General features: G+C 36.4%; 1 non-coding gene across 1 annotated transcript; it reads right to left on the bottom strand.

The window, feature by feature from the left end:
* Positions 1 to 10,328: 10,328 nt before the first annotated feature.
* LOC143665857 (U5 spliceosomal RNA) lies at positions 10,329 to 10,445 on the bottom strand. The gene has a single exon (XR_013167252.1). It is a non-coding gene; the product is annotated as a U5 spliceosomal RNA (small nuclear RNA).
* Between the last annotated feature and the right edge of the window lie 13,493 nt (positions 10,446 to 23,938).

The following is a 23,938-nucleotide window of genomic DNA, read 5'->3' as shown; positions in this document are numbered from 1 at the left end:
TTATAAGATATAGTCTAATAAAATAATTAGATATTAACAATAAAGAAAAAATTCTCTGTCCCACCAGGTAAAAATGCATATTACTTAAAACAATAAAAAGAAAGAAAATCAGGTTGGCATCAGACTTTTCAACAGTAGTATACAAAGCAAGACAACTGGAGAGCAGCACCTTATAAGAAACTCAAAGAGAAAGTGTAAGACAAGGGTCTTATACTATTCAAGCTTTCTTTAAATAATAAAGCAATAGAAAAACAATGTTAAATTGCAAAAATTAAGAGAATCCTCTACTAATGAATACTTCCTGAGAAATCTATGAGAAAAGCTTTATTTGACCAAGAGGTGACCAAGGAAACTTCAACAATAGTAGCAATAATGAGTATTAAATATATTTAAAGTTAAAAGCAAAGGGGGAGGGTGAATTTGGAAGGATTGTGTATAAATGTTATGTAATCTGACATCATAGCTATAATGTAACAAAAAAATTGGAGGATAAAAAGATAGAAAAGAGAATTACATAATCTCATTGATTGTCACATAATGAGTGGGAGTCGATATCATTTTAAAGTTATCAAACCGAATAGTAGGAATATAAGTAAGGGGAAAGAGGACTAAAAGTGCTATAAAAATTATTCACATAAATGTAACCACTAACACAACAATACAAATGTTACCAATAAACAAAATTCTTATAGAGAAAGATCAAAGAAAATAAAGCACATAGGGAAAGAAATAAAGTAACATAATATGAAATGCTATCATCAGGCTGAGAACAAAAATAACTATCACATAAATAACACAAAATGGGCTCATCTCACCAGATTGGTTTATAAAGCAAAACAAAATACCAGAGACACATCTAAAATTAAGTGATCTAGTAAAGCTAAAAATAAAGAGATGGGCAAATGTGTATAATAAGAAAGCAGGGATGGTAACTCTGATAGCAGACAAGGTAGAATTGAGACTAAAAAGCAGTAAATGTGATAAAGAAGATCTTTTTAATGCTAAAAATCTCAATTCACAAGCTCAATTTGCAATGAATATATAGCAGTTATGAATATATATGAACCAAGTAAAAATAACAGAGACTAAAACATTTCTTGTTTTCTTCTTTCCCTTTATAGCAAACCTTGAAAATAATGAGTCTCCTTTCTAAGTTAATCTATCTCCACAAGTGGGCCTATTCAAAATTTACACCTGTGACACTGCACACTCTTCATCATCCCAGAACTATTCTAAGGTGGAACATAGGATGAGAGGCTCTTTTTACGAAGGGAATGGATCTATAAAAGTTATGACTATCTGTGAGATACTTCTAATAATAAGGACTTTTACACACCTCTTTTAGTCCAAGACAGGTCTAGTAGACAAAAAATTAGTGAGAATAGAGAAGACCTAAAGAGGTAGATGGGTAGATAAGAAGTATTTTGGTTTGCTAAAGCTGCCAGAATGCAACATACTAAAAATAGGTTGACTTAGGAAATGGGGATTTATTTGCTTACAAATTTATAGTTCTAATGCCATGAAAATATCACAAGGCATCAACAGGATGATACCTGGACTCTGAAGGCAGGCTGCTGGCATCCGGGGTTCCTCTGTCAGCTGGGAAGGCACATGGCCAGCATCTGCTTGTTCTCTCCAGGTTCTGTTACTTTCAGCTTCCATGTGCCCTTGCTTTCTTCTCCAGAGTTTTCTCTTTTAGCTCTCTCGGGGTTTTTCTCTCTGAGTTCTCTAGTTTTTTTCTTCCTTTTATTCTTTGTAAAGGACTCCAGGAAAGGATTAAGACCCAACTTAAATTGGGTGGGTCACATCTCAATTGAAAAAACTTAATCATAAGGTTCCAAGTATAATAGGTCTGCCCCCAGGAAAATGGATTAAAGAACATGGCGTTTTCTGGGGTACATGACAGCTTCAAACCAGCACAGGTAGATAGGTAGACAGGTAGGTAAGTAGACAGATAGATAGGTAGGTAGATTAGGTACATAGACAGATGGATAGATCAATCGATCGATTGATAAACAGATTTAGAGAGAATGTGTTTGTATATTTATATATAATTGATACCTAATATAGAATTTACCTTCTTTTAAGTATAAATAGAACATTCATAAAAATGGAGTATGTTTGAATCACAAAATAGGCCACAATAAGCTACTTAAATAGAAATAATACAAGTAACTTTTTTACTCACAATGCAATAAATCTAGAAATTAAAAAAAAAATCTTTCTACCAGGAAGTTTAAAAACACCCTATAAAACATGAATGAGTAAAAACCACTACTCATTCTTTTGAAATGCTTTCTTTCAAAAGAAAGTATTTCTAAAAAATACTATGCAAAAGAGGAGAAAGCACACAATCAAAAGTTGAAAAAAAGAAATAATAATTAAAACGGGACATTTTTAAAATGTGGCTATTTTGCAGAATATATGCAAATACAATTTTAAATCTAGATGAATTAGATAATTTTCTAGAAAAATATAATTTAACAAAATAGATTTCAGTAAATATAGAAAGTTAAATACATGAATTTATAGAGAAGTAGAGAAATGCAATGAATTACCCTGACGCACCAAGCCCAGATGTTTTCACAGAAGAATTCCAATATCTTGAAAGACCAGAGAATCTCAGTGCTACATTGATTTTATACAGCACAAAGGAAACCTGTAAATTTTTTGATATCATTTTAGCAATTACTTAAACCTTGTGAAGATAACACATCTACACACTTTTCCTCATTTGAATATCACTGCCAAAATACTAAATAAAGTAATAAACAGAATTCCACATGATCTTAAGCAACTAACAACTTATGACCAATTGGGATTTAATTCCAATAAAACAAGGAATGATTTGATATTAGGAAATTCATAAATGTAATTCACCATATTAATATATTTAAGAAGAAAAACAAAACACATGCTTAGCTACATAGATACTGAAAAGGGCTTTAACAAAATTCAATACTTATTTTCTGATTTAAACACACATACACACACAGTATATTACCATAAGAATTGAAGATACATCTTTAGCATGGTATTATAATCATACATGAGTAAATATGTATGTATATAATATTTAAATATCTATATATCAGTTATATTTAATAAGTTCTACCTTACTTACTGGGGAAATTCTAGAGACACTCCAACCAAAGACAGGAACAGGGAAAGAATACTAATTATCTCCACCACTATTTTATTTTACATTAGAATTATTAGCGAAAGCAATTAGTCAAGATAAAGCAATTACAAAAAGTGATTCTAATCTTTCTCTGTGCATGGGAATTCACACCAGAAATTTTATAAATACTGACTGATGCCCTGGTCTAACACCCAAAAATTCTGATTTAATTGGTTTGGATATAGATGAACCCTCAGAATTTTAAAAGTTCCCCTGATGTTTCTGAGACACTGCCAAGGTTGCCAGCCACTAAAGTAGAAGCACAGGGTTGGAAAAGAAATAGCATGACTACTTCTCTATAATGGGGATAAAATATTTACAACAGCAAGCAAATAGATTTAAAAATACTTAGGAATGAATTTAAATGTGCAAAAATTATATGAGGAAAGTAGTTTGAACAAATGAAAGGACATTTCTTCTATCCAAATAGGATATATGATTATCATATATATTTCAATTCTCCCAAGAAAATATTTAATTGTAGTACAGTACCAGTAAACATAAAAAGTTTTCCAGGAGTTGGAGCAGCAATTCTGCCATTCATATACAAATCATAAACATGTGTATGGCCAAAAAACAAACAAACCCTAAAACAGCAATAAGGGTTGACTAGCCTGACTGCATATTAAATTATATTATCAAAAACTCTAATTAAAATAGTGTGTTTTTTGTTCATAAACAGGCAGACTGCCATAGAATAGAATAGGAACTCCAGAAATAGACCCATGAACAAATAGACATTTAGTGAGTGATAAAGAAGGCTTCACAAATCACTGGGAGAAAAGATGGATTTTTCACAAATGTTATTAGGACAATTGAATAATTTTGGACTCATACCTTACATCAGATAGATAAGAGATCTAAATGTAAAAATGAATCTAGCAGTACTAGAATAAAATATGGGTAAGTATCTTTAGGATCTGAATGTGGGGAAAGCTTTTATGACTATACCTCAAAATTCAGTTGCAATAAAACAAAAGATGAATAAATGCTACTACATTAAAAAAAACTTTTGCATTACAAAACTCATTATAAGCTAAGTCGACAGAAAAATGAAATTTTGGGGGAAAAGAAGTGCAACATGATTAACAAATAAGAGATCAATCTCTATTAAAGAACTCAAAAATTGAGAAAAGAGAAAAACATCAAAGCTGATAGAAAATGGAGAAAATACATGAATTATTCACAGAAAAAGACTTTTTAAAGTCTTTTAAACTATGAAAAAAACTTCATTCTTGAGGAGAAATGCATATTGAAAGCAAAACTAGACTGAGATACAAATGTATCAGTAAAAACAACCAGTCCTCCCATCTCCCAGCTTTCAACACGCCATCCTTCACTCAATGAAATCAGGGCTTCTTGGTGAAATGATGGATTCCAGGTCTGGGACAGAAAAACGTATCAGGATAACCCCACCTGTCATAGTCCAAAAAGCAAGGATATGCTTTAAGACCAGTGAGGCCATATCAGATCAGTACTAGAGCCTGTGTCAAGTGTCTGTCACTGCTCAAATTTGGAACAATTTGAGTATTCAAAAAATGATGATGCAATGGATGATATCACATTGAAGTTTAAAAAGTAAATGATCTATAATATTATCTGATGGAAAGAGAGGAAAGAAAAAGAAAGAAAAAGGGGGAGAACTATTTATTTTTCAAAGAATGCCAACTAATAAATGAAAGATTTATACAATTAGAAAATACCACCTTTGCAATCAATTCCCAACTATTGATTCAAGCAAAAATCATCAGTGCATGCTAAAACCATTAGATACAATTTTCGGGGGTGTTCATTGCTATCACGACAAGTTACTACCCATTTAGTGGCTTGAAGCAACTCGTTTATTATATTAGGTTTCTGTAGGTTAGATGTCTAACTTGATTTTAGTCACTGGGCTAAAATCAAATATTAGCAGGGCTGCATCGCTTTCTGGAGGCTATGGGGGTGTTCTAGTTTGCTAGCTGCTGGAATGGGATTCACCAGAAACAGAATGGTTTTTAAAAGGGAAATTTATTGTTGCAAGTCCACAGTTCTGAGGCTATGAAAATGTCCCAACTAAAGTAAGTTTATAGAAATGTTCAATCTAAGGCATCCAGGGAAAGATACCTTAGTTCAAGAAGGCTGATGAAGTTCAGGGTTTCTCTCTCAATAGGAAAGGCACATGGTGAACATGGCGGCATCTGCTAGCTGTCTCTCCAGGCTTCTTGTTTCATGAAGCTCTCCTGGGGACATGTTCCTTCTTCATCTCCAAAGGTCTCTGGTTGCATGGGCTCTGGCTCTCATCATTCTCTAGACTTTGCTCTATTGCTCTCATGTTGTTCTGAAACTTTCTCCAAAATGCTGCCTCTTTTAAAGGATTCCAATAAACTAATCAAGACCCACCTAGAATGGGTGGAGTCACGTCCCCCACTAATCCAAGGTTAATGCCCACAACTGGGTGAGTCACATCTCCATGTAGGTAACCGAATCAAGTTTCCAGCCTGCATTATTGAATAGGGCTTAAAAGAAAAGATTGATTAAGATTAAAACATAGCTTTTCTAGGGTACAAAAATGCTTTCAAACTGTCACGGGGGTAAATCTCTTTCCTTGTCTTTTCCCACTGTTTCTTTGGCTTGTGGCTCCATTGTCCATCTTTGAAGCCAGCCGTGTTGCATCTCTCTGACTCTTCCTTTGTATTCACATCTTCCCCTTTTAATGACCCTTGTGATTATATTGAACTCACCTGGATAATCCAGAATACTCTTTCTATTTTAAAGTAAAATGATTAGCAATCTTAATTTCATTGACTGCTCCCATTCCCCTTTGCCATATAACCTAACATATTCACAGCATCTGGGTATTAGGACCTGCACATCTTTGGAGGTTCATTTTTCTGCCTACTGCATGGGGAAAAGAAAATTGACATGTTCTCAAAACCTTTCATCCCAGATTACTTACTGATTATAAAGGAAACAAAGATACCTTTACAGAGGAGAGGTTTCATAGATATTGGCTTAATTAAGGGCTCCAATTTAGTCTCTACAATGTTGGGACAAATGGTTAATATGTGTTTGTGACTGCAAAAACAATAGGAAGGACATTAATCACCTATGTGGTATTTTTGTCAAATATAAATATGAAATAGAATGTATCTGTATTCTGATACATTCTACAAACAACTGGTCTGGACTCTTCAAATATTTAAATGCCATGAAAGAAAAAAAAGATAGCAATGGGATTGTTGTAGATTAAAGGAGACCAAGAAGATGTGAAAGTTAAATGCAATGAGTTATACTTGATTGGATCCTGGATTAAAGAAAAAAAACAAACAGCTGAAAAAGGATACCTTTTAAAGTAACTAGAAAATTTAAAGATGGACCGTTTAATAGACAAAATTAACTTATTCATATTAAGTAACTTGATTACAGTAATGATATTATGGTTATATGTGAGAATGTTCTTGTTCTGAAGAGATAGTATTTAGAAGTGAGATGTCATGAGATTCTCTCAGTTTGCTTTCAAATAGTTTGATAGAAAAATGTAGAACAGAGAGAGGGGGAGGCAATGTGTATGTGAACATGTGTAGAGAAAGAGAATAGAGTAAATGTGACTAAATGTTAGCTACTGGTGAATTAAGTGAAAGGCTAAAAAAGCATATATAAGAGATTTTAGAAAGAACTTTTATCAGAAAAAAATATTCTTACGTAACTTCCATAGAATAGGGAAAATCTAGTGAATGATTGTGGTTTCATGGCTGCAGTTTTTTGTATGTACTCACTGTGTTTGTAGTCAGTTTCACCACAGTGTGCAGATAAAAAACACCTGTCATGTCAAATTTGTTTTGAACATTTAATATTTTAGCCTTAGGTAAAATATTGAATCCCTAATCTTCTGAAAACCTGAACATTTCCTCTCTTTGCATTTTTAAAAATAATTTGGGTACTTATATAAATTTTTAATTTTTATTTTAAATTTTCCAAACATTCTATACCCATCAAGCAACTCTGTTTTCCCTACTCCCCCATTCTTGTAACCTCAAATCTACTTTCTGTCCCTATGAATTTACTATGTTGAGATTGCTCAAATAAGTGAATTCATACAGTGCTTGTCATTATATACTTTGCTTAAGGTTTTCAAGTTCATCGATATTGTAGTATGCCTCAGAATGTCATTCCATTGTGTGTTGTGCACCACATTTTGTCTATCCATTCATCTGTTGATGGACACTTGGGTTATTTCCATCTTTTGGTTACTCTGAAATGCTGCTATGGGTATTGCTGTAAAGTATCTGATTCTGTATCTTCAATTTCTTTGGGTATGTTCCGGAAATAGAATTTCTGGGTCCTATGATAACACTATATTGAACTTTTTTGAGGAATTTCCATGTTGCTTTCCACTGTGGCTACACCATTTTACATTTTTACCAACAATGCTCAAGGGTTCCAATGGCTCTGCCCCTCTCCCACACTTAGTATTTTCCTTTTTAAAATAATAGACATCCTTGTGGGTATGAAATAGTATCTCATTCTGGTTTTGTATTGCATTTCCTTAATGACTAATGATATTGAGCATCTTTTCATGTGATTATTGGCCATTTGATATCCTCTTTGGAAAAATGTCTGTTGAAGTCCTTTGCCCAGTTTTTAACTGAGTTGTTTGTCTTCTTGTTGCTGAGCTGTAAGAGTTGTATATTCTGGATATTGAGCCTTTATCAGATATATGATTTGCAGCTATTTTCTCCTATTCTATAAGTTGTCTTTCAATTACTTGATAATGTCCTTTGAAACACATCTTTAATTTTTATGAAGTCCGATTTATATATATTTTTTTCTTTTGTTGCTCATCCTTTCAGTGTCCTTTCTAAACATCCATTTCCAAATCCAAGGTCATGAAGCTTCCCCCCTATGTTTTCTTCTAAGAGTTTTATGGTTTTAGCTCTTATGTTTAGGTTGATGACCCATTTTGAGTTAATTTCGTATGTGGTGGGAGGTAGGTGTCCAACTTCATTCTTTTTCATGTGGCTATCCAGTTTTTCCAGCACATTTGGTGAAGAGACTATTCTTTCCCCATTTCATGTACTTCACATCCTTTTCACAATCAATGACCCATAGATGTGTGGGTCTATTTACATCATTTTGAGTCTAATCCTCTGGTCCATTTATTTATCCTTATTTCAGTACCACACTGTTTTTATTTTTATTTATTTTTTTTGTTTTTTGCATCGGAGACACCAGGAATCAAATCCAGGTCTCCAGCATGACAGGCGAGAACTCTGCCTGCTGAGCCACTGTGGCCCACCCAGTACCACACTGTTTTGATGATGTAACTTTCAAGTACATTTTTAAAATTGGAATGTGTGGGTCTTCCAGCTTTATTCTTCTGTTTCAAAATTGTTTTGGCTGATTGGGGTTCCTTGAAATGCCATGTGAATTTAACGATTGGTTTTTCTGTTTCTGAGAAAAAACCTACAGTAATTTTGATAGGTATTGTGTTGAATCTGTAGATTGTTTTGGGTAGTATAGACATCTTACCAATATTAAACCTTCAATCCATGAACAGAGGGTGTCTTATCATTTATTTAGGTCTTTAATTTCTTTCATCAGTGTTTTGTAGTTTTCAGTGTACAGGTCTTTCACCTCCTTTGTAAAATTTAGTCCTGGATGTTTTGTTCTTTTTGATGCTATTATAAATGGAATTGTTGTCTTAATCTCCTCTTTGGATTGTTCATTGCTAGTATATAGAAACATGATTCATTTTTTGTGTGTTGAATTTGTACCCAGAAACTTTGGTGACTGTGCAATCAGCAACAGTAGCTTTCTTATGGATTCTTTGGGATTTCTTATATATAGGATCATGTCGTTTGCAAATAGAAATAGTTTTATTTCTTACCTTCTAATTTGGATAGCATTTATATCTTTTTCTTGCCTAATTGACCTGACTAGAACTTCCAGTCCAATACTGAATAGGAGTATTGAAAGTGGGTATCTTTGTCTTATTCGTAATCTGAGGGAAAAGCGTTTCATTTCCCCCCATTGAGTGTGACGTTACATGTAGGTTTTTCATACATGGATCTGTATTTTTGAATTGTTTATCAATTGCCTATAGTTTTAAAGTTGGCTGAAGTTCTTCACAGCTCAGAATTCAATTAACTGGCTACCATGATCTTGTCCAGTTAGAAAACATTTTCTTTTTCCTTTTCTTAAGACTTCTTTGAAGTTTTGTTTCACTATAAATAGATTGTTAGGATAAATACAATAAGTTATCTTCCCTCCTTCATACTTTATGAAATGCCTTCTTTCCTCCACACAAGTAATGAAAATACCTGCCATTTCTTTCATGGTTCCAAAAGTACACTTGATGACTTGTCTATAAACTAGTTTTATAGCAGAAGGAGCCTTTTCTTACCCTGAACAGCTTCTATCATATTGTGGCTATTTCATATTTGTTAGACAAACATAAAGAAAATGTTTGCTAACACACATTTTTCACTTATTTTTTTTTGAGGGAAGTCTTTCAAACCAATGCTTAATCCTCTTTTGAGGTATAACTTTGATTTCCAAGCAGCAGAAGTGAGGTTAAGCTTACAGGCAAAGTGTAGGAGTGCATGTGTACCCTTACACAGCAGTATAAATGTTTAAAATGTTGTTTTCTAACATTTCCTTATGGTTCTAGCATTGTATCATTTGATGCACTACACAGTCACTTACTATTCCAGCTGATATGCAACTGGGTTTTGGAGAACTCTTTATTTAAAATGCCCTTAAGTCATAAAAGCATACTTTGAAGTAGAACAGTAGGCAGCTGCTTCAGTAAGTTGAAGATCAAAGATATTGCTGCCCCCATGGCCAATGAGAATGAAACTTGATTTTAGAGCAGAAGTGTTGGGGAGAAGAAATGATTTCTTACTGATAAAAGAAAGCTGGTAATGGAACAAGGAGGATTGTGGACCTATCTCCTTTTCTGTAGGGCTTATGCATTTTTCCCATAGCCCATCAAACCTTTGAATCAGTCATTTTAAACATGAACCCTTTCTTCAATTTGTCACTCTTTCTCTTCTCAACAGCCAACCCCCCTTATCTTTTTTGTTAAAGCGCAAAGTTTATTTCTTACTTGTGAGCCTTATCATATCTTGAGAAGCTGGATTTCTGTTTTTGACAAGTTGTGTTCAGCCTTGCCAAAGCAAGACTTCAAAAAAAATCACTTCATAACCCATTACTTTTTTCTCCATGGGAATCTTTAGTAAAAGGCAAAAGATTTATGTGGTCTAAAGAAAAACCAGAGCATGGCCCCCTTATCTTTATCCCTGAAAGAGAATATGTTGGCCTGGCCTCCTACAGACAAGCCCTCTGAGATGAATGTATACCATTTCTTATCCTCCCTGACTTTAGCTGAATACAAACCACCCCACATTAGACTATTTTTCTTTCTCATTATTTTCCCATTCATGCTTTGTCAAAGCCAGCAACAGGACTTCAGAATAAAAATATTCACAGCAGCCACTGCAAGAAACTATGTAGTATCAACCTTTGAGGCAGGCTGTTGACTGACTGGTCATTTGCTTTGTACTTTAGAGGTTACTGGCTAGTGTGTCAAATTGAGTCAGTTCAGAATCTCTTAATCATACAACCCCAGGGTTTGTCTGAATTCTGAAGCAGAAAGACCAGCTAATCTCAGCACATAATGTTAAGGGAGATGGGTGAGAGATCGGAAGGCAGACTACCCATAATTTAATTCCTTACCTATAGAGTAGCATCCCTGTCCCTGTCCCTGTCCCTCTAGACCTCTGGGCAGTCCTGAAAGAGAAAGTCTCCTTTCTTTGGTCCTTCATCAGACACATAGTAAAGGCTCAGTCTCAAGGCTGTGAGTAAAGGCCCAGTTTGTGTTAAATAATGTACCAGTCCTACTATTTGATATTTAATTTGCATTCAGAGGTGGTTACCAAGCCAAGAGAATTGAGTTTAGATCTGAGCATAGCCCATTTTGTGCTCTCTCTCAGAACTAATGGATATTGTGGCCTGAGGAGCCGTTCCTTTTGAAATCTTCAAGAATGTCCACAAGTCTCAGAGACCACATGGGGACGCCCTAACGATGTCAGCAAAGTCAAAGTCAATATCATATACCCCATGCCAAACAGATGGCGGTGTAAATGTCGGAAGAGAAAAGTCAGTAAGCATGGGGACGATCACAGTTCTGCCCTCAAATCTCCCTATAAAATTTTGCTGTCCAGATGACAGAGCAGACTAAGAATTATGATTATTTCCTAGGATAGGACTGAATTCTGCATGTAAGCACTCCCAATAAACAGAGCACACATTCCAACAATAACATCAATCTCCGTAAGAAGTAGACTTTTTATGAAAATTTTCCCAAACGCTTTAAATTTTTTTAACAAAAGGAATGGCATAGAGACAATGAAGCCATAAAGATACATCTGGTCACACAAATATTTCCAGCAGTATATTAACCACACATACGGATATATTTTTTTTATGCTCATACACATAATCTTCTGTATTTAAAAATCACATTTTCTCCTGCTATTCTCTTCCACCCTCACCTCAAGTCAACAATTGTGTTTGAGGACAGAGTTCTAGCTGGAATTTTCTTTTAGAAAACAGGCTCAGACTGATAGTCAGTGTTGAAGCAAATACTGCAAACATGTCTGAAGTCTTTGTGATTCTCAACTCATTGAGAAGAGAATGATCTGGACCAAATCTGCAGCCTGTAGTCCCCTCCACTATTTCATGCGGCTGTCTTTACACTTCTTCATCTCACCCCATCATAACCACCTTTACCTGATATAACAACAGACATAACAAAGGGCTCTGTATAGAAAGCTTCATTGGAAAGAGTGTTTTGATTGTGTGGCTTAGAGAAAGGATGATACAAGTCTCATGAGAAAATAGAAAATGCTTAAGTTTAGAAGGCATTTTGGGAAAAGGAATAGAAAAAACCTTGTTTCCACAAAATGATGGTTTCTTTTTTGTTTTAATGTGAAATTTTGTCTCACTAACAATGATAAAGTCATCCATCTTGTTTCTATAAGTCAGCCGTAAGAATGAAAAAGGTCTTAGAGGTGGCAGCAAGGTTGCCACTTCTTTTGTATAACTTTTTAGAATTCTTCAGTATTTGTGAAGGGTACTAAAATACATGATTAAATACCACATAACTACAGCTCATTGGAGTGATTCTACCTGAACAACATATGAAAGTCTGGGCATCTATTGTTTGGTTGCTGCATAGTGCTAGAACATTTTGGTGACATAGTCTTTTGAAATGATGTAGAACCAGAATTCTTTTTTGGAATTTATTAAATTCTTCCTGGGAGGAATTAAGGAATAGATACCATTTCCCCATTTGACAGATGGGTGCTTGGATATTCAGATGTTAACTATATCTCCTGACTTCCACTTGATAGTGAGTTAGCAAGCTCATTGTCAATTACTTTCCAAGATCATTATCAAATATTTTCCTTTAATAAGTTATTCAAGTCTGTGGGATTTTCTGCGATGTATCATTTATAGATGTTTCAGTGCGCATCACAATTTCTATACACCTGCTTTCACTCCAAGGAATTGAAAGAAGGAAGAGGAAGAAGAAGATGAGGAAGAGCTGTAGGAGGAGGAGAGGCAAGATGAAGAAAAAGAGGAAGAGGAAGAGGATGTAGAGGTCATGTTATTGGAAAGAGTCAACATGGATATGAAATGAGGAAAATAATTCTTGAAAAAGTGACGTGCTTGTAACAACATAGAACAGTAGCCAAAGAAAAAAAATAAAACCTGCTGAGGCATATTGTTTAAAATGTCCAGCACTTAATTGTGCTGCAAAAAAATATTGGATGCTTCATATATTACATTCAAACCTCTCTGATTTCCCATGTTTTGTCCTTCTGGGCCTAAATGTGTATACTTACATTCAGTGATTTTTCCAGAGAAAAGGGCTTCAACATCAGACCATCTGTGTCTTCAAAACACGTACTGCATTTATTTGTATTCTTCCTTTTTACTCACATTCCCCTACACACACACACACACACACACACTCACACATGCACATGCACACACATTTTGAGAAGAAAGTAAAGAGAACTCTTTGTCCTAACTAGTTTTTTCCTCCTGTGCTTTGAAATAAGTTCTACCAACTCAAAAGAACAGACTGGCCCTTTCTCACCCTGCTAGGAAAGGGAAAAATCCTCACAAAAGCTCTTGCTTCTGGCTGAGCTGGGAATAGGCAAAATGTTACATAGCATACATTCTTCTACCCTCCTTCCTTAAAGATATCTTATTTGCATGAGATGCCTCAAGATCGTTTGTCCTTCTTTCATTCATTTATAACACAAACGTAATAGGATAACTTTTGAAATTATTAATGTTTTCATCTATTGCCTTTCTGAATATAAGTCTCTACCCTAGTCCATCTCTCTGGGTGATTAGAAAAGCAAAGAAAGAATAGTAATAACCAGGTTTGGATATGCAAATAGAGCTAATAAGAAAGACAATAGACTATACAGCTACACTATTCTCTTGCAAGGTAACTTGTCAATTTTTTGCTATAATCTCTGCCCTCTTAAATATTCCAGGAACTTTAATGTGAAATCCACTTGTAGTGTAGAACAGTGCTTCTCAGAGTATTTGTGGTGACCGACCAGTTTTTTGTTTTTTCAATCCTTCAATGACCAATTAATTTGAAAACTAGAATTAAATTTCATTACCAGAAAAAAAAAGCAGTTAGAAAAAACCAAAACCTTATAAAAATACAAGTCCCAATTCTTTATGATTGATTCATTAGAAAAAACATTACTGTCAAATCACTGTAAATGCTTCTAAAACACTCTCAGCTTTTCTACTTATCTTACTTGCTGAGCAGGAACAAAGAGTTTGCCAACTGGCACTGGCCCATGGGCCACACTTTGAGCTGCATTAGGCAAGTCACATCTCCAACTTATGATAATGAAACCAGTGGAAAACTCTCTACTTTCCACTTCAAGATACCCCTGTGTAGTGTAGATGGTCACTTAAGAGCCACAGAAGAGTTAAGTGCGTCCATTTAGAAGCTGTAAGTGGATGCCAAGCCAATGGGGTGTGACAGATTTGTTGGAAGTCTTGGAGGCAAAGGGAAGCAAGGGGAGGCTGAGTAAACCAGTGAATGCACCATGGCTCTGACCAAGAGTGAGACCAGAATGGAAATTTCAAGTGTTACAGACTTCTGCCTCAGAAACCATCAGAATAAAAGAGCCTGAAATAACACAAGAACACCACAGGGATCTGATGACTTGTCTTCCTCCCACCAGCCAAGAATATCACACGAGCCATTCCCCCAACCCCACTCCAGCTCCTTCATCCCTCCAGCTACACTATTTTAAGGAAGAGGAAAAGTATATTATGTAAACGAGAAGCTGTGTTTTGTTTTGCTATTTATCAGATCAGACCATGTGTTTCAATCAGCTTGGGCGTTTAACTTCCCCACACCACTCTAGAGTGACCAACTTTTTCCTCTTTGCTAGGAATTTCCTGGTTTTTGCACTGCAAATCTCAAGTCCCAGAAAAGCACTCAATTCCAGGCAAACCAAGATACCCTTTTCCCTGTCACCTACCACTAACCAGAAGATGGTGATTCAAAAAAGAATGTCAACTCTATCATGAATAATTAACCGTTTCTTTGCACATCAAAGTTGTAACAAGTTATGTTTTGTAACCCTACTACAAAATATGTATTGAGTGACTGCTGTGGGCCAAGTAATGGTTAGCGACTAGTGATACAGTAGTAGATAAAAGCCAAGATCTCTGCCCTCGTGGGGGGCTGTGCCCAGGTAGAAGAACTACTTTCAGCAACTTGAACATTCTTTCCTCTGGCTAGTATGTGTTTAAAAGTCAAGCCTGAAACAGAAAAGGAAAATGTGCTATAAAGTCACTCTCCATCCCATCTCACAACATTTTCATTTATCACACACTTTATACTTGTTCGATCAAAATCTGATCAATTATGCTACTGACTGATATGTGACTATGGGTAAAAAATATTTTTAATCATTGGAACCAAGACTTTTTTTTTTTACTAAGCTTAACTAATTTCAGAGTTCCTGTTTATTGGTGAAAAAACTTACTAAAATAAAAACAATTATAAATGTAAGAAATAAGGGGGAAAAAAATCATACCTATAATCCCACTCTAACCACTTTAGCATTTTGGTGAACATTCTTTCATTTACCTCTTTGTGCATAGGTGCAACAAACAGTAGCATTTTAAGTAACAAGGAGATATCACACAAGTTGGAATTTTCAGTGGAGTCATTTTTGTTTCTTTTCCTTTTTTACTTGCTTTTTTCCTGCCTCCTCCTACCTTCTTTCCTTTCCTCATATGTTATGCTTCTGTACTCTGTTACCCAAGTTATCAACCCTGATAAATATCTTTTCAGAGTTTTCTTTTCATTGCTAATAATCTTAAAAATTATGATGATTTTCATCACAGAGCAGCTGAGGTTAGGTGCTTACGCAGCCCCCTTTTCCCACCTCCCCTAACCTTGGATACTAAAGGAGAAAAGACCTTTCTCAAGGGCAGATGACCTCCTTCTGTCATATACTATAAGAACACTGGAATGAGGTAGTATGGAATCTGGTTTTGTTTTGGTGACTTGCAGGCTGAGTGACTGGGGGTGAGGAGGTGAGGAGGGGTGGGGAGAGTGATGGTGCCTTGGGAAGGGAGTGGGGAGCAGGAAGACCACAGACTGAGCGCAGTGCTTGGTGTGAGGTGCAACCGAGCGCAGGCACCCTGCAGGCATGCCGAAAGACCAAATTGTCCAGCAGCACAGCCCAGCAGGGAGACCAAGAAGAGATTTTGCTTGATAGCAAAAGAGCCTTAATTGATTACGCTGGAGGAAAAACCACAGCAGCCACATGAGATGACCCAAAGGCTATGGCTTCTTTTGATTTTGTTTGGTAGGGGCTCATCTCTTAGAATGGAATTTCTAGATGCATAATTTCTGTTCTCTTCTCTTACTCCGGTAAGAATCTTGCTGGTAAACAGGCAGATCCTGTATATTTTGTATTCATATCACCTTGCTCCAGCCTCGATAGTATCAAAAAATGAAAAGAATGAAAAATATCACTCCCAAGAGACCCAGACTTAGTTCAGAGAGAAAGATCAAATACTGCCAAGGTCACTACTGATAACAATGTTCTGAAGTTAATCAAGAAGTTGAAATGTGTATTGGAGGCCTTAGAGCTCCTTTTGTCAATTGCATCCCCAGTACAGGTCACCAGAAGAGCCCCAGGCCAGCTAATAGTTAAAGGTAAATCCAGGTGATACGAATTCATGTATTTTTTGTATGGACAAGAGGTTTTCAAAGCAATAAGCATTTTAAAGCTGTGACTTTCAGGAAGGCAGAAAATAAACACTATTAGGATTAAGTAGGAATAAAATGGGAATTAAATTGAATTTACACTGCTTCTTAACATTTTCATGCCACCAGCAGCCTTATCTTTTTATTTTTTACAGGCTCTCTCTAAGCAATAATGTTCATCTCAGGAATATCCTCTGCTCAAAGGAGACTAAGAGAACTAGGGAACATATTTTATACTGTTATCATTTCCTTCCCGGTTTAATGATGATGTTCTACAGCCAACACATTAGTGTGAAATCTTTTTGAATCTGATTTCCCCCCAGGTATAAACTAGCAACCAAAATCAGGGAATTAAGTCAGAGGAACAAGGTGTGGAGGCTTAAGCATCGGAAGAATAAATTATTTTAGCTAAACATTTAGAAGAATATTTGAGGCGTGTATAATATCTATGGATGTATTTGTCTCCTAAACTAAGCACATTGTATCTTGGTAATCTCTTATCATGCAAATTCCTGTCAAATCTCTCATTGCAACCCTCTAACCACCTCCAAAATGCAAATTGGCCTGAGAAAAGATTGTCAACTTAAGTGCACATGGTAAAAGGAATGAGGACTTTTTCCCTCCATGTGAGAAGACTGTCCCCTTCAACTAGGGGAGGAAGGAAGAGAAAACCCCTGAATCTGCTGATTCAATCTGTGCTCAGTGAAGGGGCAACTGACCAGACTCACTCTGCCTCTTAGTTCACTAGGCTGCTACCACAAACCCCACACAGTGGGTTGGCTTGAACAACAAGTATTTATTGTCTTGCGGTTTCAGAGGTTAGAAACCCAAAATCAAGGCACAGCTGGCCTGTGCTGCCCCCCTGGAGCCTCTGTGGCATTCTGTTGCTGACTTGCCTGAATTCTTGCTGTTCCTTGGCTTACATCACTGCCTCCTATCACATGGTGCATTCTCTCCCCTGTGTCTGCACGTCTGGTTCCCACTGACTTCTGACTTCTGGCTCTATGGCCTTTTCTGACTGATTGCATCCTTATTTCTTCTGTTTATAAAGGGCTCCAGCAATTAAGATTGAAGCCCACCTGATTCACTAGGGCCACACCTTAATTAAAAACATCTTCAAAACATTCTATTTACAAATGGTTTCAAACCCAGAGTAATGCAGATTAAGAGAATGCCTTTCATGGGAATACATAATTCAATCTACCACACCGTGATTACCTTAAAGTTCCTGGTCTCCCCAATGCCTTCCTGCCAGTTAACCCATAGCACTTCTTGATCATCCAATGGCAGGGATTTCATATGAAGTGCTTTCTATGGAGTGGTTTTCCCTAGAGCAGTCACATCCTTGGAATATTTTTTCATCCTGTTTCAATAACCCAGAAACTTGAGTATAGAATTCAAAGCCAAATTAATGGGAAGACAAGCTGGGTGTTCACCCAGGATACAGATTTACAAAGGGAGCTGAAACATCACTGGAATAAATTGCCAAATATAAATTGGTTTCTCTCCTTGCTTATGTCAACCTGTCCGTGTTGAGTACTTCATGTATCAGACATGAGCTTGGTGTCAGCTGAGTTCAAAAATTAAGAATGCATGTTGTTTTGCTCATGAGGAATGAGTGATTTACTTTAATTATCAAAATGTTAAACCCCTTAATTTGCCTTCCAAGATATTGTCTCACCTAGAAAACTGCAGAAGAAAATTAAGAGTAAAGTATAGAAAAAGGGGGAAATATTTGCTGCTGTTCTTTTTTTCAGCCCACATTCCTGTAGCTAGCGGAAGTCAGGAAGTGAATGTTTCTGTTCTTGTTAGGGAAAAATCAGTTTCTCCCAGCCTCCATAAAATAAGGTTGCACAAATAATTAAATAAAATGTGGGGTAAGATGTGCAATTATTATTTTTCTCAGAACAACCACATACCTCAGGTAAACCTTGAATGACACAAGATCCATAGGATGCTTTTTAGCATCTTTTTTGTGGGAGACAATCCATAAATGCAAGGGATTTAAATGTGCTGTCAACCATCAAAGGCCCATTTACTAGGTATGCTCTTATTAAATAATCACCTCCTTTAATTTTACTAGCTCATGTTTGGACAATATTTCCCAACTTTCCACTATTAGTTTCTCTAATCTACAGATTTGCATCCTCACTTTTACTCCAGAACTTTTTTGTTTGGCTAACCTCTATTTAACATCAATTGTGACTTCTCTCCATATGATTTCTAATTTATTAAGACACATCATTAAAATTATATATAGTTCACTTGATTTTACTCAGTTATTTGAAGATTAACCACCATTTTTTGTAAATGTGTATATTGTATCCTCAGAACCTTCTGAAATAGATACTACCAAACACATGCAAAATAAGAAAGTTAAAGCTAAAATACTTTTCATTTTTTTTGGCTTAAATATTAACAGATAGAAGTAGCAGAGCTAGAACTTGACCCCAGTTATGTCAACTTATCTGACACCAAACCCATGCTCTTAAACTTTGCACTGAGTGCCACTTGTGCAGAGCTGCCAGGTGTTGAGGTGGTCAGTTAGGACCATGTGCCAAGTTGAAAGTAGCAGTTAAATATTTGCTCACTTAAGAGTATAAGCAAGAGGCCATAAAGTAGTTACCAGCATTTCAAATGTTCCATTTTCCCCAAAAGAATGGAACTGGGTTAAGGTTAGTGGATCAGTACAGATGGGGAAGGGGCTGCTGTCTCACTGCTAATGAAGCCCCAAACAAAAGAATTCTGCTGCTTTCTGGATCCAGAGTTCCAGGGGAAGGGAGAAGGGGAAGGACTGGGAGTTGGAAAAGTACTGACCCATCGTGGAGGAGAGCTGGACTCCTCACCACTCCTAGTTACCATTTATTCAGTGAGTGATATGTACTGTGCCCTACATGGGCACTCTGAATTCATTCCAGCTGCGCTCATCAATATGAAGAGGGACTAAATAACTGCCTAAGAGGTGTCACAGCAAAGCTAGAGACCAAACTCAGCCCTGCTTCCTCCAAGTGTACTAGTTGTCAGCCAACTAGTTCGCTGATGACAGCAATGAGGCTCTATGGGGACTAAGACTGCTGAGGATTCATCTGGAGTGACTGGAAGACTGAGCTGTCCCTCCATACCCAGCATCTCCTTTGCTCACATCAATGAAGGATCTTACTAGTACCGACTTTTCAATCTTTGGGTGTTTTCTTTATGTAGTTGTGAGAACTCTAAGCATTATCATCGTTATTCTATGCTTTATTTCTTCCAGGAACTTCTGGGTGCATCTGATGAAAATTCTCATATATAAAAAGTTTCTTTATGTATTTATTACTTTTCAGAGGCTTTTGTACAGATTGGGATTACTCTCTATTCTTACATCTCTATTTATTTTACTAGGGGAATGAACGGTTTATTTTATAAACAGTTATTCGAAGATGTTTTTCATTTAGCATTTCACTTATTTTGATAAAAGCAATGAGATAAAAATTTATAGTAATTTTCAAACCTGGCTTGTTAAACATTTTAGTAATTTAACAAACCATACCTACTTTGTTAGATGGAAGGCACAATTTCCTAAGTTCTCAGTTCAGTAAAGAAACAATTGGTTTAATTATTTTCAGTTATCAAGTATCAGCTTTGTCTAAACTTGTCATTTTCTCCATTTCTCAGATTTCCAAGCAAAGTGTTGAAGGTACCATTTGGTTTCTCTTGCATTTATGCTTTGCTTAGAAATGTTTAAAGGTTGGTTACAAAGTTTATTAGGTGAATGTTCTCCTTTTCATATAATGTGAACAATAGTGTCATGCATCTTTCTGCCATTCTGTAAGGAGACTCCCTCATTCTCCCATTCTCCAGTTTCTAGTAATAGGTTCCTCACTTCCTGCTGAGACCCCACTGGTAGCATCCTCAAAGTTGATATTCTACTAATGGTCTATTGTAGACAATTTAGACTTTCCATATCATGTTTCTCAACATTCTTCCAGCCTCTGCCCATGCTCAGTTTTACATTTTTAGGTTTTTTTTTTTTACAGCAGCACCCCACTCCTTATACCAAAATCTGTATACATTATCTACGGTTGCAGAAAAAATTACCCCAAAACTTAGCATCTTACATTGCCACCTATCATAGCTTGCCAAACCCTAACCGAAACCATCCTGCCAACCCTAAAGAACATCTAGGGCATTATATAAGCCTCTACAAAGGTTCCATGCACTAGGGTAACTTTCCAGAAGCCTACAACCTCCAGATGGGTCCCTGGACCAGATAAGTCCTGAAATGCAGAGGCACCAGCCTCTCCAGAACATCAACCAGTTCCATCCCCTTATTCCATATTACCGACAGCTCCTTCCAACATGAAAAAGTTAGAATGGGTATAGCCCAAATACCCCTAAAAAGTGGGAGAGAGATCAAAGGTGATGGTGGAGTTATATAGAGAAGGTAGAGTTTAACAAATGTGTATAATTGCTGAATGACTATTTGATATTTCTTTTAGTTTCCAGTATCTTAGAGCAGCTAGAAGTAAAAACCTAAAAAAAACCTAAAATGGGAATTGTAACCCATACCAAACTATAAAATCTGTTCTACAACAAATTGTTGCAATGTGTTTTGAAATTTATTACTATTTTTATGTTATTTTTCATAAAAAAGAAAAAAATTCGATTGTGATGATTAATGCACAGCTGTATGATGTTATTGTGAACCATTGATTGTACATAGTATGTATGTGAATATATAATATATATCAATTAAAAAAACCCAAAAAAAACAGTGTCTTAAAACAACACAATTTCATCATCTCACACTGTGGGTCAGGGTCCTCCAGCTTAGCTAAATTGAGTGTAGAACTGTTAAACAATAAGGAGCTATGAATTTGAAAATTCTCAGCCTTTCCATACAACAAAATACACTAAAATTAAGAGATGGCATCTGCACATTCAAGAAAACATGACCTGGAAATAAAACCTGACCTAGACAAGGCCATGACTATACAATCACTAAGACGCCAGAAAATCAGAGTTTATGTTCACTCACCTAAAGGGTTCTTGTGCCTCACAGATCCTCCCAACCAAGCAATTGGGTCTCTGGTAGATTAATGGTCTTGTCCCCCAGCCATCTCAGCCATACTCCAAGCTAGAGAAAGGCTTAGCTCAAGGAAATTTGTACCAATGACTTTTTTAAATGAGTAAATCCCAGTGAGATTCATAGGAAGCAAATGAACTTTTTGAGAAAACTGTATTTTCAGGTATACTGCCAGCTTTGACTGAAGCGGGCAGAGACACAGCCAAAATTCTAGTCTCAAAAGCAAGCTGAGTAAACAACCCATCTACAAACATGAAAATGGCTCCAAGGAGAGGAAGATCTTAGAGCTGAGAGCCACAGAAGACTATGCCCAGACCTTGAAGTCTAATCAAGGAACTTTAGCGTTTGTCCAACTGGATTTCAAAATTATGATGGACCATGACTCTTTTGTGTCTCCCATTTCCCTTAATTTTCTACAGGAGTATCAAAATTAGTTATACTATGCCTGTTTCACATTGTATATTGAGTGTATTGGGGAAATCAATTTGTTTCCTTAGGTTCAAGGATCTATAGATGGAGAAGTATATTTGTAGAGTTATACTCAGGAACTTTACCCAAAGAGGCTCATTAAAAGATGGACTTGCTTTATGCAATGAGACTTTGGGATGTGCACTGTATTATAATGGGATAAAACTTTTGGAAATCTGGGGTGAGAGTGAAAGAATTTTGCATGTGGCAGTGACATGTATCATTGGGAAACAGAGGGTAAAGTACAGTAAATAGCTTGTAATCCAGCTCCAAATGATATCCTGGCTCCTCCCATCTGGTATTGATGAACCTTTCTCCTTGAGGGTGGTTTGGACATAGTGATTTATCTTACAATGAATAGAATATGGCAAAATTGATGGATATCATTTTCATGATTAGGTTACAAAATACTGTGACTTCTGTCTTCCTACAACATCCTAGCTAGTTGTTACTCTCTTGTCCTCTCACTTGTTCACTCTGATGAAGTAAGGTGCAAGTTGTGAGATGCTCAATGGGAAGGAAGTAAGGGAGACCTCTGGGCAACAGCTTGTGAGGAACTAAGGTAATGTACAATAGTTTTCAAGAACAGAATCTTGTCAATAACCAATGAGATAAGTGTTCTTATTTGAAGCTGTTATGTACGCCAGAAAAACCACGTTCCTTTAATCTATTCTTGTGGGTGCAAACCCATTGTGGGCATGACCTTTTGATTAAGTTGTTTCCATGGAGATATTACCCACCCAATTCAAGATGGGTCTTAACCCTTTACTGGAGCCCTTTGTGAAAAGGGAAAAAGATAGTAAAAGCCCAGAGAGCTTAGAGAGAAACACCTGGGGAGAAACAAGCAAGGATCCCTAGGAGCTGAGAGAGAAAGCCATTAAAACCAGAACCCAGGAGATAAGGACAAGCAGACTTTGCCATGTGCCTTCTCAAGGGACAGAGAATCCCCAGATGCCAGCAGCCTTTCCTCAAAGAAAGTATCTTCCTCTTGATGCCTTAATTGGGTTATTTTCAGGCCTTAGAACTGTAAATGTGTAACCTAATAAATTCCCGTTGGAAAAACCAATCCATTTCTGGTATCCTGCATTCTGGCAGCTTTTGCGAGCTGAAAGAGTAAGCTAGGAAGCATATCTTTCTGAGCTGAGCCTTGAGATGACGGTATCCTTGTTAGAGACACTGAGCTGGGGAACTCAGCAGCTAAGTACACCCAAATATATGATTCACAGACATTGTGAGATAATAAATGAGTATTGTTTTAACCTGCTAAATCTTGGGGGAATTTATTACGCAGCAATAGATAACAAATACAGCTTGTTACTTCCCACCTTCCCCAAGAATTATGCTGAGACATGCTATGCTCAGGTTAGACTAATCAGGGATACCTGTTCTTTGCATTCCTCAGACAGACTCCACCTTCTCTGTTATTTGAAGTCCATATCTGTAAGCCTGGATTTCATTTGCTTTTGTCTTTTGCTCCTTAAAGGGAGGAAAAACTCCATTTTCTACAGAAATATAATCTTCCTGCCACTGTGAGATCACTGTATCTGTCTTCTTTATCTGTTTTCTTCTCTTAGGGCTTAGTTTGGGCCCCTAAATAAGAGTTCACAAGGGAACTCTCTTCGCTGAATTTCATGCTCTGGTATTTTTCTTATCTCTAAGTTATTCCTATTGAACAATAATTCAGTCTTCTTTAATATAAAGAATTATATTTAAGAATATAATTTTAATTGTATACTAGATTATTTTCTTAGTCTAAATTATTAGAGCTGGAAATACTAAGTCAAAATGCCCAAACATTTTTAAGGCTCTTGGTAAGTATTAACAAAATGATTTCTAGAAAGGCAAAACCAAGTCACACTCCCTTAAACAATTTAAGTGCTCGCATGTCTTACCAAACCTACTACAG

The sequence above is a fragment of the Tamandua tetradactyla genome, chromosome 21, assembly GCF_023851605.1.
Source record: "Tamandua tetradactyla isolate mTamTet1 chromosome 21, mTamTet1.pri, whole genome shotgun sequence".
In the NCBI taxonomy this organism is placed as follows: Eukaryota; Metazoa; Chordata; class Mammalia; order Pilosa; family Myrmecophagidae; genus Tamandua; species Tamandua tetradactyla.
The sequence above is the reverse complement of the archived record's forward strand: the minus strand, read 5'-3'. Positions and strand labels throughout refer to the sequence as shown.